Source organism: Schistocerca nitens, chromosome 5 (assembly GCF_023898315.1).
Source record: "Schistocerca nitens isolate TAMUIC-IGC-003100 chromosome 5, iqSchNite1.1, whole genome shotgun sequence".
NCBI classification, from domain to species: Eukaryota; Metazoa; Arthropoda; class Insecta; order Orthoptera; family Acrididae; genus Schistocerca; species Schistocerca nitens.
Window position 1 is genome coordinate 97,147,918 of NC_064618.1, and position 16,120 is coordinate 97,164,037.

A 16,120-nucleotide genomic window follows, 5' to 3' on the forward strand; every position below is an offset into this window, starting at 1 on the left:
TGAAACAATAAAACGAATGCAATAAGGCTGAAAGTCGCGTGGCCTGTCACGTGACTCTCGCTCCGCCTACTGCTCGAGTTTCATCTGCCTCCTGCACTCAGTCTGCCCGTGGCGTCTGTTTTAAGTAGTTGACGTTTTGTCTGTGCGTCGGAAAATGTTGAGTGTACAGAAAGAACAGCGTGTTAACATCAAATTTTGTTTCAAACTAGGAAAATCTGCAAGTGAAACGTTTGTAATGTTACAACAAGTGTACGGCGATGATTGTTTATCGCGAACACAAGTGTTTGAGTGGTTTAAACGATTTAAAAATGGCCGCGAAGACACCAGTGATGACACTCGCACTGGCAGACCATTGTCAACAAAAACTGATGCAAACACTGAAAAAAATCGATAAACTTGTTCGACAAGATCGCCGTTTAACAATCTGCTCTGATTGATTTTTCGTATAATGACTGTATAGTCTCCAGTGGAATGTTACGCCACTCTTCAGTCAGAACCTCTTCTAAGTCCTGTAGTGACGAGAGAAGCGGAAATGTGCTCCGGAGTCTGCTCTTCAATACCGCCCACAAGGATTCGATAATGTTTTAAGTCCATGGACTCTGCTGGACAGGGAAGACGCTGCAGTTAAGTTGCATGCTCCTCATGCCACAATTGTACTGACCTAGCTATGTGAAAGGGTGCACTATCGTCATGAAATATGGCGTCATTGTTGAGCAAGAACATTTGAATCCTGAGGTGCACCTGATCACCTAAAACGTTCACTCCTTTGAGAGTAATGATGGGACAAGCAGAATACAATGTCATGGCTGCCCACACCATCATACTTCTACCTCCATGCTTAACAAATGGTTCAAATGGCTCTGAGCACTATGGGACTCAACTCCTGAGGTCATTAGTCCCCTAGAACTTAGAACTAGTTAAACCTAACTAACCTAAGAACATCACAAACATCCATGCCCTAGGCAGGATTCGAACCTGCGACCGTAGCGGTCTTGCGGTTCCAGACTGCAGCGCCTTTAACCGCACGGCCACTTCGGCCGGCCTCCATGCTTAACCTTTGGAATCAAGCAATCAAGACTGTAGGCTTCTTTTGGCGTTCTCCAGAGATAAACCCGGCCCGATATTGGAAATAACGAAAACCTTGAATCGTCATACCATATGACGCGTTTCCATTGATCAGCCCTCCAGGATTTATGCTCCTGACACCATGTTTTACGCTTCTTCGCGTTGGTTGTCATCACTAATGGTTTCAGTACACAGCTCGTCCATGAATATTTGCTTTATGGAATTCTCGGCGGACAGTGTCGATAGGAACGGGATCTCGAAGATGGCTATTGAGCTGTGCAGTCACTTTAGCCGCCGTAGTTTTGTGTTGTTTTGACATACTTCGTGTTAGCATACGACAATCTCTGTCACTTAGTTTTGATTTGCGCCCACTATTACGTTTACGCGGTGATGTCTTTCCATGTTTTGTGCACCCTGTCATGACTTGAAATATTCAGTAAGTTGGTTGACTTAGTTACTGATGCTCCAGCTAATCGGGACCCCACAATCTACCCTCTTTGGAACTCTGTTGGGTCTTTCATTGCACGTCGATCTCGGCCTATGAACGCAAATACAAAGTGTGCACTACCCGTAAACAACGTGCGCTGATGCCTAGTCCGTACTGAGCACGCACAGTCCAGCGCGACATATGCCCGACCTGCGTTGTTCACCATCAAACGAAACCATCCCATTACCACCACTGCCCACATTGTTTCGCCTAGCCCCTGTAGGTGGCAGTATTTATTCGGAGATGAAGAGGTTTGCACAGAATAGAGTAGCTTGGAGAGTTGCATCGAACTAGTCTTCTGACTGAAGACTGCAACAAATACATGGGTTAGCAAAAGACTCTGCAAACCCTTCCGCAAGTATGGGAGAAGATTACTGGAATATTTCAGGTTATTACATGACAAAGTTCCTTTCAAAAGTAGAGGACCGTTGTCCGTTGTGTGGGGCAAGAAACATAGGCAGAGCGCTGACATTGCTCCCTGGCGACACCCGCCTGAGCAGCACTAATTTTAATTCTCTTGCAAAGAGTGTCTGCATAGATACGAGGCCCTGATGTTGGCTATTGTGTCTGAACCAGCCTTATGTTAGCTGCTGCTCGCATGGGATCGCTGCGCACTTGTCACGCAGTTCGGGAAAAGCGGCATAGGGAGATGCTGGCGACAGAGCGACACAACTCTACCGTAATATAAGCGAATTACTTTTGAATATACACTCCTGGAAATTGAAATAAGAACACCGTGAATTCATTACCCCAGGAAGGGGAAACTTTATTGACACATTCCTGGGGTCAGATACATCACATGATCACACTGACAGAACCACAGGCACATAGACACAGGCAACTGAGCATGCACAATGTCGGCACTAGTACAGTGTATATCCACCTTTCGCAGCAATGCAGGCTGCTATTCTCCCATGGAGGCGATCGTAGAGATGCTGGATGTAGTCCTGTGGAACGGCTTGCCATGCCATTTCCACCTGGCGCCTCAGTTGGACCAGCGTTCGTGCTGGACGTGCAGACCGCGTGAGACGACGCTTCAACCAGTCCCAAACATGCTCAATGGGGGACAGATCCGGAGATCTTGCTGGCCAGGGTAGTTGACTTACACCTTCTAGAGCACGTTGGGTGGCACGGGATACATGCGGACGTGCATTGTCCTGTTGGAACAGCAAGTTCCCTTGCCGGTCTAGGAATGGTAGAACGATGGGTTCGATGACGGTTTGGATGTACCGTGCACTATTCAGTGTCCCCTCGACGATCACCAGTGGTGTACGGCCAGTGTAGGAGATCGCTCCCCACACCATGATGCCGGGTGTTGGCCCTGTGTGCCTCGGTCGTATGCAGTCGTGATTGTGGCGCTCACCTACACGGCGCCAAACACGCATACGACCATCATTGGCACCAAGGCAGAAGCGACTCTCATCGCTGAAGACGACACGTCTCCATTCGTCCCTCCATTCACGCCTGTCGCGACACCACTGGAGGCGGGCTGCACGATGTTGGGGCGTGAGCGGAAGACGGCCTAACGGTGTGCGGGACCGTAGCCCAGCTTCATGGAGACGGTTGCGAATGGTCCTCGCCGATACCCCAGGAGCAACAGTGTCCCTAATTTGCTGGGAAGTGGCGGTGCGGTCCCCTACGGCACTGCGTAGGATCCTACGGTCTTGGCGTGCATCCGTGCGTCGCTGCGGTCCGGTCCCAGGTCGACGGGCACGTGCACCTTCCGCCGACCACTGGCGACAACATCGATGTACTGTGGAGACCTCACGCCCCACGTGTTGAGCAATTCGGCGGTACGTCCACCCGGCCTCCCGCATGCCCACTATACGCCCTCGCTCAAAGTCCGTCAACTGCACATACGGTTCACGTCCACGCTGTCGCGGCATGCTACCAGTGTTAAAGACTGCGATGGAGCTCCGTATGCCACGGCAAACTGGCTGACACTGACGGCGGCGGTGTACAAATGCTGCGCAGCTAGCGCCATTCGACGGCCAACACCGCGGTTCCTGGTGTGTCCGCTGTGCCGTACGTGTGATCATTGCTTGTACAGCCCTCTCGCAGTGTCCGGAGCAAGTATGGTGGGTCTGACACACCGGTGTCAATGTGTTCTTTTTTCCATTTCCAGGAGTGTATTATGGGAGTGGCAGTGATCAATGTGTTACAAATATTTACTATCAAAAACAGTCTTAATCACAATTTATTTATTACGGTGGCCGGTTTCGACCACTTCTGTGGTCATCTACAGACAAATGAGTAAGAATCTCCTTCTGCTGGAGAATCACTACTCAAATTAGGGATTCTCCAGCAGAAGGAGGTTCCTACTCATTGGTTTGAAGATGACCACAGTAGTGGTGGAATCCGGTCAACGTAATAAATAAATTATGGTCAAGACTGTTTTTGATAGTAAATATTAGTACACTACTGGCCATTAAAATTGCTACACCAAGTAGAAATGGAGATGATAAACGGGTATTCATTGGACAAATATATTATAATAGAACTGACATGTGATTACATTTTCACGCAATGTGGGTGCATAGATCCTGAGAAATCAGTACCCAGAACAACCACCTCTGCGCGTAATAGCGGCCTTGATACGCCTGGACATTGAGTCAAACAGAGATTGGATGGGGAGTACATGTACAGCTTCCAATGCAGCTTCAACATGATACCACAGTTCATCAAGAGTAGTGACTGTCATATTGTGACGAGCCAGTTGCTCGGCCACCATTGACCAGACGTTTTCGATTGGTGAGAGATCTGGAGAATGTGCTGGCCAGGGCAGCAGCCGAACATTTTCAGAATCCAGAAAGGCCCATACAGGACCTGTAACATGCAGTCGTGCATTATCCTGCTGAACTGTAGGGTTTCACAAGGATCGAATGAAGGGTAGAGCTACGGGTGGTAACACATCTGAAACGTAACGTCCAGTGTTCAAAGCGCCGTCAATGCGAACAAGACGTGACCGAGACGAGTAACCAATAGCACCCCATGCCATCAAGCCGGGTGATACGCCAGTATGGCGATGACGAATTCACGCTTCCAACTTGTGGCTTAGCCATGTCTCCGCAATATCCTTTCTTTCAGGAGTGCTAGTTCTGCAAGGTTCGCAGGAGAGCTTCTGTAAAGTTTGGAAGGTAGGAGACGAGGTACTGGCAGAAGTAAAGCTGTGAGTACCGGGCGTGAGTCGTGTTTTGGTAGCTCAGTTGGTAGAGCACTTGCCCGCGAAAGGCAAAGGTCCCGAGTTCGAGTCTCGGTCGGGCACACAGTTTTAATCTGCCAGGAAGTTTCATATCAGCGCACACTCCGCTGCAGAGTGAAAATCTCATTCTGAAAACAGATTTTCACTTTATGCCGAACAATAAAAACGCTCGTCTGTGACGGACTCCGACTGACGCTACCTCAGCCATTAAACAGCGGATTGAGCGTCTACCAGGGGGCGAACATAAGAAAGGTGAAAGTCTGTCATGTGTTCGAGACATTTCACCATTAGAATCAGCTCTAAACATCTCACAGACGCAACAAAGGAAGCGTGAGCGTGGAACCGGTTTTCTAACGCCGAGGCGTGCCATGGACGCTCGGGTTCCAACTCTCACAGGATCATTACCTTTTGGAGTTCGAGCATAACATGTTGGGGAATTATTCTTCAATGTGTATACATTCGAATTCCATAATAAAAAAGATTTCGGAAACGCCAATTTGTGCGTGCTCACTAACCTAATCTAATCTTGTGTTCGCAGACCGTACGGAAGCGACACGTCAGGGGCAGTGGCATAATGCTGAATTTCTCACTTTAAGATGTTTCTTGAAACTTTGCAAGCGGCCTTATGCGGGACTGTTGCTCGAAATCCTGAACAGGGAGATGCTGTAAGAAACACGCAACATTCCCGCGGTGCTGTCCCGTCGATCAAACAAACCTGCGGCATTTCGTTCTGCTCTTCCTCGTATACGTTCAGTATCCTCTGTTAGTCTCATCCGGTACGAATCCCACAGGCTCGGATAAGATGCGAGTGTCATTCGGAAGCAATCTCATCTGTAATCGGACTATGTTCTCCCAGTATCCTACCAATGAATCCATGACTTGTAGTCACTTGATTCACCTAAGATTGAGCCTATGTGATCATTTTCGTATCGCACGAATGTTTAAACCGAGATATCTCTGTGAGTTGACTGGTTCCACTTTTGAATCACTGATGCTGCGGTGAAATGGTTGCAGATTTTTGTTTTTTGTGACGTTCACAATTTTACAATTTTGACCATATGATGCAAGTTGCCAATATCTGCACCACTTTGGAATCTACTCTCAGTAGAATAAACGTTGAGTGTCTGTTGCTGAATATTTTTATACACAGTTAAACATACTAGTTCTTAGACTGACTTTTCTTGAAATTTTTATTTGAAGATCAGTAAAACAATTTCTTCTTTTCTAATCCATACTTAAAGAGTCAATGTACTGACTATGTTACTTAGATGATTGAAACTTTAATTACATATGAACAACACGTCTATATATTAGAAGAACACTACAATCATGTAATTTGAATCATAAGTTTTCCCTTTGAAAGTTTTAGATCTGATGTTCAAAATAGAGGTCACTATTTAGGATTATGTACCTCAATCCGTGAAAATGGACCGTTTGTTGTCTGTCTCTTTGTCCGTCAGTCAGTCCGAATGTTAAGAACTCTTTTTCTTCAGAACGTTTAGAAGTGTCAAGCTGAAATTTAAGAGACATAATAAGGTCTACTGTCCCTTAGCGGTGTAAAAAATTTAAGCTTCTACGTAAATGCAGTCAAAAGATACGGCCATTTATGTTACGTATTTTTATAATCGCAGTTTCACTCATCAAAACGACTAGGGTACTTCCAGTTGATCTAGAGTCATGAAATTTGGAAAGAAGCAAGGTTTCAAAGCACAAGTAAAAGAAAAATTACGAAAATTGTTGAAGCGTAATTTTTCACATAACATTTTTTTCATTAGAACGTACACTGGATCATCACCTGTCAAAACCATAGTAGAAAACTATTCGTGCATGCAAACGTAAAATATAAGTTGTAGTGATATTTTAGTAATTCAATAAAATTTTTTATTAAATTATTTCTCTCATTTCTTTCTGAATGCCCCAGCTTATCTCTGGATCTACTGTAGAGATTTTGATACCGTCATGGAATTCCCGGGGTCGATATCTTGCCGGTATCGAAACCGATAACAGACAAAAATCATCGAGATTTCGGTTCCCGGGCTGGATGAAATATCTGCAACATATACATAATTAAGTTTGTACGGAACTTTCAATGCGCGAGTCCTACTCTCTCTTGACCAGATTTTTTTTTGCTGCGCGATCTCAGGCCCTTTGTCACGGCCCGCGCGGCTCTCCCCGTTGGAGATTCGAGTCATCCCTCGGGCATGGATGTGTGTGTTGTCCTTATCGTAAGTTAGATTAAGTGGCGCGTAAGCTTTTGGACCGATGACCTGAGCAGTTTGGTCCCATAAGATCTTGGCACAAACTTCCAAATTTTCATTTTTTTAACTAATGGTTGTGTATGTCTCCTCTTATTGATAACAGGTTGCTGTCTGCAGTCTACTTTTCTCTAAAAATCGTAAAACAAACTCGCCGGCGTGATGTGTGGCTTATGAGCAGCCGCTCGACCATGAAATCCAAGTTTCCTCACCTCCCACCTAACTGTCATAGTACTTGCAGTGAGTACTGATGCACTTTTGAAATTCCTATGTGATGGTCTGGATAAATGTCTGCCTATTACACATTACGACCCTCTTCAACTGTCGGCGGTCTGTGTCAGTCAAGATACGAGGTCGGCCTGTACGCTTTTGTGCAGTGCGTGTCCCTCCACGTTTCCACTTCACTATCACATCGAAAACAGTGGATCTAGGGATGTTTCGGAGTGCGGAAATCTCGCGTACAGACATATGACACAAGTGACCCAATCATCTGACCACGTTCGAAGCCCGTGAGTTCCGCCGAGCACCCCATTCTGCTCTCCCACTATGTTTAATGACTACTGAGGTCGCTGATATGGTGTACCTGGCAGTAGGTGGCAGCACAAGGCACCTAATATGAAAAACACATTTTTTTAGGGGGGGGGGGGAGTGTCCGGATACTTTTGATCACATAGTCTGTATTTCTAAAACCGTACATTTGTTCTCTAGCCATTCCTGCTTAACTAATTTGGACCTCCTGTTAATCTCATTTTTTTCAACGTTTGTATTCACTTTCGCCTGCTTCATGTGCTGCGTTTTTATATTTCCTCCTTCCTCCAATTGAATTCAGATGATCAATTTATATTGCTTTACACTTAATCATACTCAGTTGGGAGGCGTCCTGTGACTTGATCTCACCGTGAGGCGGTATGCAGATTTTGCATTAGGCTAACTCCGAATTCTACAAAGAATTCCCCTGACATCTATAGGCAATATCAAACTTTTAATTCAGAAAGAATCATGGCGCATGAGGATGCACGCCGCTCATATATTATGAATCAATTTAATAAAAACACAAAACTAATCCCCAGAAAGAACGAGTGGGTTGAGGGGACAGTCGAGTAATTTTTAACTGAAAGCCAGAAATGGTGTGAAGAATGAAACAATTTTTTATTACTTCTAGGTTTTTACATTAACATAGCAAGATAAGGTGATGCCTCCTGATTAATTATGGCACGGTGTACCTCGTTTCAGTTTTCAATACAGATTGGTACCTCTCCTATCACTGACAGAGCGCACAAGATTCTAGTCAACATGAAGGTTACTGACACACAGAAGAAAAGTACACTTTGAGCACGCACCACACTGCATATACGGTCCACAACTAGACCTCCCCTACCTATCACGGCAAGAGCGATTTGAATACGGCCAGAGCTGCGGATGTTGAACGTTTCATGTTCTCTGCGACGCTGAAACCACATCATGCGGCCCCCTCGTGGTGTCGCGATGTGGGTCATCGTCTTATTGCAGCTGTGACTGCCACACGCGATCGCGTATGTGCAAAACCAATGTCCGACCTGTCGGACGAAACACAAAACTTGGCTATCACTCCGTCGCATGGACAGGAGCAAAAGCAACCGCTTCCCTTCGAAGCCAAAACCCGAGTCCTTAATTTCTTTAGATATCAGACGGATTTGGTGCTCCCAATCACCGTCAAATCTTCGTACATCCATAGTTGAAATGGAGGACAGTCGGCCGTCAGCTGGTATAACTTTATATTAAAAATGAAGAAATTCCTCCAGCTGTATTTAAGGTGTCGATTTTATTTTGGCAATTAATTTCAACGTTTTAACAACGTCATCTTCAGGCACTATAAAATATACCATACATACAACAACCAATCTGACCTCAGTAATCTATGAGTTATTATGTAAACAAATATATTATAGACATATTACATAATGGAAGAATTCAAAAAATTTAATTACATTTTGGCAGTTTTCATTGAATGCAGTCATTTTGGAAATTAACAATTTATGTGGTACCAATAAGTACAAATGAAATTATATAAGCATGATCGTTTTATTACAGATCAATGTCAAGCATTAAATGAAATGGCAGTATATCTAGGTTACAAGCTATTACGCTTACGGATAATAAACAGTGCTACAAAGAATATGCATTGCTAGTCATACATATATAGGGTAAGATCCATTATTAAAGAATAGTAAAGGGCGGCAAAGGTAGAAATAGAGTTATGTTTTCATAACACTGCATCATACTAAAGTGACAGTGACGCAAGTTACTGAAACCACGTCAATCTTAACGTCGCAAAACGAATAATAAGAAACCGGAAAACGAGTATGGAACCTAGTTAATGAAAGGTAGTCTGTGGTGTAAAAACATACTAATCAATCTAAAATCTACTCATTCGAATAAAAATGTAAGTTAATATGCGGCTGAAAAACGTTTTTTCAACGTCTTTGTCTCATCGACAGCAGTAACCTTGGTCACAAGTAGTGTAATTCTAGTATGCTTACATGGGCAATAGAACGATCAAGTTCATAGCAATACTCCAAAAGAAGTAACTAGGTATTGAAAGTCGAAACAATTCGTCACACCTGTAAAATATTTGCTGTTCCTCTAATAAACACCAGAAGGAACACATACAGTAAAGAATACAGCGTATAACATTCGTATTGTAAATGTGATCTAGCCAAAGGTTGATTAGGTTAATTACGCTCATTGACATGCTTAATCACTACTTATCAGTACGGCACAAAGTCTAACAACCAATATCACCATTACACCATGGGTACTCATTCGTTTCGCTTATCCATATACAACAGTTCTTGTATGAGATTAATAGTTGGCCGTCACTCCCGCTCGCTGTCTGGATGCGCAGCGGCTGTCCAGTGAGCGTTGCTTTCGGCAGGCGCCCGTGGCCTGAGGTCACTGGCCGAGTACCGCATCGGCGCCGTTTTCAAAATCCGCGGAACTTCCGTCTGCCGCCATTATCTGGTACGGGCATCCGGCCAAGGGTGAGATCAAAGGGAAAGTTCTAAACAGGATGTCGACTTGGGCGGTACTCTCTGTGGGTTCATAAAATCTCCCCCCGTGCGTTCAGCACCGAACCCACTTGCACTGGTTTCCGGCACACAACTCTGCCACTGAAAAGTTCTACGTAATACATGATTTCTACTGCAATACAGCTTGTGCTCATTATGCGTTTTAATAGACCTGTGACAGTTATAATTATGCTTGTGGAGCTCTTAACTTGATCTCCACACTTTGCTGGTTGTCAAAGCAACCCTCAAGTCAGTCATAAAAATGCGGATAACGTGGGCCTTGCATTTGCGGTGCATGGCCCAAACAGAACGCCACCTTGCACAGTCGCTGCGGTAACAGCTGATGAGTATCAGGTATGCAGAATTTCTCGATAGAAACGTGAAAAATCGACAGCTAAAAAGAAATTCTAATTCTAAGAGCAGTGCAATGGTTGCTGGATCCTCTGGTTTACATTTACGTTTACATTTATACTCCGCAAGCCACCCAGCGGTGTGTGGTGGAGGGCACTTTACGTGCAACTGTCATTACCTCCCCTTCCTGTTCCAGACGCGTATGGTTCGCGGCAAGAACGACTGCCGGAAAGCCTCCGTGCGCGCTCGAATCTCTCTAATTTTACATTCGTGATCTCCTCGGGAGGTATACGTAGGGGGAAGTAATATATTCGATACCTCATCCAGAAACGCACCTTGCCGGCCGCGCTGGTCTAGCGGTTCTAGGCGCTCAGTCCGGAACCGCGCGACTGCTACGGTCGCAGATTCGAATCCTGCCTCGGGCATGGATGTTTGTGATGTCCTTAGGTTAGTTAGGTTTAAGTAGTTCTAAGTTCTAGGGGACAGATGACCACAGATGTTAAGTCCCATAGTGCTCAGAGCCATTTGAACCATTTGAACCAGAAACGCACCCTCTCGAAACCTGGACAGCAAGCTACAACGCGATGCAGAGTGCCTCTCTTACGGAGTCTGCCACTTGAATTGTCTAAACATCTCCGTAACGCTATCACGCTTACCAGATAACCCTGTGACGAAACGCGCCGCTCTTCTTTGGATCTTCTCTATCTCCTCAGTCAACCCGACCTGGTACGCATCCCACACTGATGAGCAACACTCAAGTATAGGTCGAACGAGTGTTTTGTAAGCCACCTCCTTTGTTGATAGAATATATTTTCTATGGACTCTCCCAATGAATCTCAACCTGGTACCCACCTTACCAACAATTAATTTTATATGATAATTCCACTTCAAATCGTTCCGTACGCATACTCTCAGATATTTTACTGAAGTAACTGCTACCACTGTATGTTCCGCTACCATATAATCATACAATAAAGGATCCTTCTTTCTATGTATTCGCAATACATTACATTTGTCTATATTAAGGGTCAGTTGCCACTCCCTGCACCAAGTGCCTATCCGCTGCAGATCGTCCTGCATTTCACTGCAATTTTCTAAAGCTGCAACTTCTCTGTATACTACAGCATCATCCGCGAAAAGCCGCATGGAACTTCCGACACTATCTACTAGGTCATTTATATATATTGTGAAAAGCAATGGTCCCACAAAACTGCCCTATGGCACGCCGGATGTTACTTTAACGTTTGAAGATGTTCTCCATTGAGAACAACATGCTGTGTTCTGTTTGCTAAAAACTCTTCAATCCAGCCACACAGCTGGTCTGATATTCCGTAGGCTGTTACTTTGTTTATCAGGCGACAGTGCGGAACTGTATCGAACGCCTTCCGAAAGTCAAGGAAAATGGCATCTACCTGGGAGCCTGTATCTAATAATTTCTGGGTCTCACGAACAAATCAAGCGAGTTGGGTCTCACACGATCGCTGTTTCCGGAATCCATGTTGACTCCTACAGAGTAGATTCTGTGTTTAGAGAAATGACATGATACGCGAGCAAAAAACATGTTCTAAAATTCTACAACAGATCGATGCCCGAGATATAGGCCTATAGTTTTGCGCATCTGCTCGTGGACCCTTCTTGAAAACTGGAACTACCTGTGCTCTTTTCCAATCATTTGGAACCTTCCGTTCCTCTAGAGACTTGCGGTACAGGGCTGTTAGAAGGGGGGCAAGTTCTTTCGCGTACTCCACTACGTTGCGACGAAATTGCAAGAACTCCACGTCTCCTTAGCCCCGCACTCTGTCGGAGAGCGCCGCATGAGCGCAGGATACGGTCGTCGACGGGCAGTGACGAGTTTTCGTCCAATCGTTGCCCGAGTTCATTCGTTTGTTCAGAAGTGGAGGCCAACAAGCATTTGCCACCTTCAGCTGTCGGGCGACTACAGAATCGATGAGAACGCCCGGCAATTTTTCTCAAACGATTTTACAGAAACCGTTTGGTAAAAACATTTCAGTTTTTCTTTACTTGTAGCTTTACATGTCAAGTTCATTGTGATGTGCCCATCATTTCGTTAATGGTAGTCGTTGTTGTTGTGGTCTTCAGTGCAGAGACTGGTTTGATGCAGCTATCCATGCTACTATATCCTGTGCAAGCCTCATCATCTTCCAGTACCTACTGCAACCTACATCCTTCGGAATCTCCTTAGTGTATTCATCTCTTGGTGTCCCTCTACTATATTTACCCTCCACGGTGCCCTCGAATACTAAAGTGGTGATCCCTTGGTGCCTCAGTACATGTCTTACCAACCGATCCCTTCTTCTAGTCGAGTTGTGCCACAAATTTCTCTTCTCCCCAGTTCTATTACCTCCTCATTAGCTACGTGATCTACCCATCTAATCGTCAGCATTATTCTTGTCTAAACTATTTATCATCCATGTTTCACTTCCGTACATAGCTACGCTCCATACAAATACTTTCAGAAAAGATTTCCTGACACTTAAATCTATAATCGATGTTAACAAATTTCTCTTCTTGGGAAATTCTTTCCTTGCCATCATCAGTTATTTTGCTCCCCAGATTGCAAAATTGATCCTCTACTTTGTCTCATTTCCTAATGTAATTCCCTCAGCATCACCCCAATTAATTCGACTACATTCCATTATCTTCGTTTTGCTTTTGCTAATGTGTCCTTTCCAGACACTGTCCATTCCGTTGAACTGCTCTTCCAGGTCCTCCGATGACTCTGACAGAATTACAATGTCGTCGGCGAACCTCAAAGTTTTTATTTCTTCTCCATGGATTTTAATTCCTACTCCAAATCTTTCTTTTGTTTCCTTTACTGCTTGCTCAATATACAGATTCAATAACATCGGGGATAGGCTACAGCCCTGTCTCACTCCTTTCCCAACCACTGCTTCCCTTTCATGCCCCTCGACTCATATAACTGCCATCTGGTTTCTGTAAAAATTGTCAATACCCTTTCGCTCCCTGTAATTGACCCCCGCCACCTTCAGAATTTCAAATAGTACTTCAAACAGCATTGTCAAAAGCCTTCTCCAAGTCTACAGATGCTAAAAAGTTGGTTTGTCTTTCCTTAATCTATCTTCTAAGATAAGTGGTAGGGTCAGTATTGCCTCACGTGTTCCATCATTTCTACGGAATCCAAAGTGATCTTCCCCGAGTTCGGTTTCTACCACTTCCTCCATTTGTCTGTAAAGAATTCGTGTTAGTGTTTTGCAGCCGTGACTTATTAAATTGATAGTTCGATAATTTTCACATCTGTCAACACCTGCTTTCTTTGGGATTGGAATTATTCTATTCTTCGTGAAGTCTGAGAGTATTTCGCCTGTCTCATACATCTTGCTCACCAGATGGTAGAGTTTAGTCAGGGCTGGCTCTCCCAAGGCTATCAGTAATTCTAATTAAAGATTGTCTAGTCCTGGATCAATTTTTTTGACTTAGGTCCTTCAGTGCTCTGTCAAACTCTTCACGCAGTATCATATCTCCCATTTCATCTTCATCTACGTCCTCTTCCATTTCCATAATATTGTCCTCAAATACTTCGCTCTTGTATAGACCCACTATATACTCCTTCCACCTTTCTGCCTTCCCTTCTTTGCTTGGATCTGGGTTTCCATCTGAGCTCTTGATATTCATACAAGTGGTTCTCTTTTCTCCAAAGGTCTCTTTAATTTTCCTGTAGGCTGTATCCATCTTACCCCTAGTGATATATGCCTCTACATCCTTACATTTGTCCTCTAGCCTTCGCTGCTTAGCCATTTTGCATTTCCTGTCGATCTCATTTTGAGACCTTTGTATTTCTTTTTGCCTGCTTCATTTACTGCATTTTTATATTTTCTCGTTTCATCAGTTAAATTCAATATTTCTTCTGCTACTCAAGGATTTCTACTAGCCCTTGTCTTTTTACATACTTGATCCTCTGGTGCCTTCACTACTTCATCCCTCAAAGCTACCCATTCTTCTACTGTATTTCTTTCCCCCATTCTTGTCAATTGTTCCCTTATGCTCTCCCTGAAACTCTGTACAACCTCTGGTTCTTTCATTTTATGCAGGTCCCATCTCCATAAATTCCCACCTTCTTGCAGTTTCTTCAGTTTTAATTTACAGTTCATAACCAATAGATTTTGGTCAGAGCCCACATCTGCCCCTGGAAATGTCTTACAATTTAAAACCTGGTTCCTAAATGTCTGTCTTACCATTATATAATCTATCTGAAACCTGTCATTATCTCTAGGCTTCCTCCATGTATAGAATCTTCTTTTATGATTCTTGAACCAAGTGTTATCTATGATTAAGATATGCTCTGTGTAAAAGTCTACCAGGGGGGTTCCTCTTTCATTCCTTACCCCCAATCCATATCCTTTTCCTACTATCGATTTCCAGTCACCCATGACTATCAAATTTTCGTCTCCCTTCACTATCTGAATAATTTCTTTTATCTCGTCATACATTTCATCAATCTCTTTATCATTTGCGGAACTAGTCTGCATATTAATTTGTACTACTGTGGTTGGTTTGGGTTTCGTATCGATCTTGGCCACAATAATGCGTTCACTGTGCTGTTTATAGTAGCTTACCCGCATTCCTATATTTTATTCATTATTAAACCTACTCCCACATTACCCCTATTTGATTTTGTATTTATAACCCTATATTCACCTGACCAGGAGTCTTGTTCATCCTGCCTCCGAACTTCGCTAATTCCCACTATATCTAACTTTAACCTATCCATTTCCTTTTTTAAATTTTCTAACCTACGTGCCCGATTAAGGGATCTGACATTCCACGCTCCGATACGTATAGCGCCAGTTTTGTTTCTTCTGATAACAACATCCTCCTGGAGATCCGAATGGGGGACTATTTTACCTCCGGAATATTTTACCCAAGAGGACGCCATTATCATTTAACCATACAGTAAAGCTGCATGCCGTTGGGAAAAATTACGGCTGTAGTTTCCCCTTGCTTTCAGCCGTTCGCAGTACCAGCACAGCAATGCCGTTTTGGTTAATGTTACAAGGCCAATCAGTCAATTAGTGCAGATAACATAATATGTTGTTCCATGTGAACTTTAGCTAACATATGAATTTTTCTTCAGAGTTTGGTAGAGATACCTATGTGCCACTGATTTCGAAAAAACTGATGTGACGTAGCACACACATTTGAGATCGCGCCGCGCCAGAGTGAAATACCCACAACATACCTCATATTTGATAAACGGTTTGAGATATCTGAATGAGATTTTGGCAAATGATAGCACGCCGAGAGGAGAGTATTTTTCCGCACGGTTATTATGCAAAACTTCATTGTCTTCCATGTTATTCTACTAACTACAGACTTTTTTGATAAAGGAGTGTAATTTTTAAGGGCCATCGATAGCTGGTGAAACGAGATATGCTATGGTTTTTTAACAATATAACTGAAGTCATTACGTGTTTATTTTGTGCCTTTTACCGAGAATGCTGACCTTACTTTTCCTCAGTTTCTCAATTAGTAAACTTAATAAACGGCTGTTTCAGAATTCTCTTGCCTGCACAACATGTTAGTTATGTGACACTGTGTACACTCCGTTGAGTTTTGGTAAACGAAGCAAATTTTAACATGGCAACAAGATAACTGTGTAGGTTTTACTCAAAATTCCCCACTCATGACATTTCTATGAAAGTTAGAAATGGTTAACAAATCTGGCGAAAATAAA

General features: G+C 43.8%; 1 protein-coding gene across 8 annotated transcripts in view; it reads left to right on the plus strand.

The window, feature by feature from the left end:
• Window positions 1-16,120, plus strand: part of LOC126259903 (adipokinetic hormone/corazonin-related peptide receptor variant I) — a 1,084,372-nt gene that overhangs the window by 683,552 nt on the left and 384,700 nt on the right. The gene's annotated exons all lie outside the window — the stretch shown is intronic.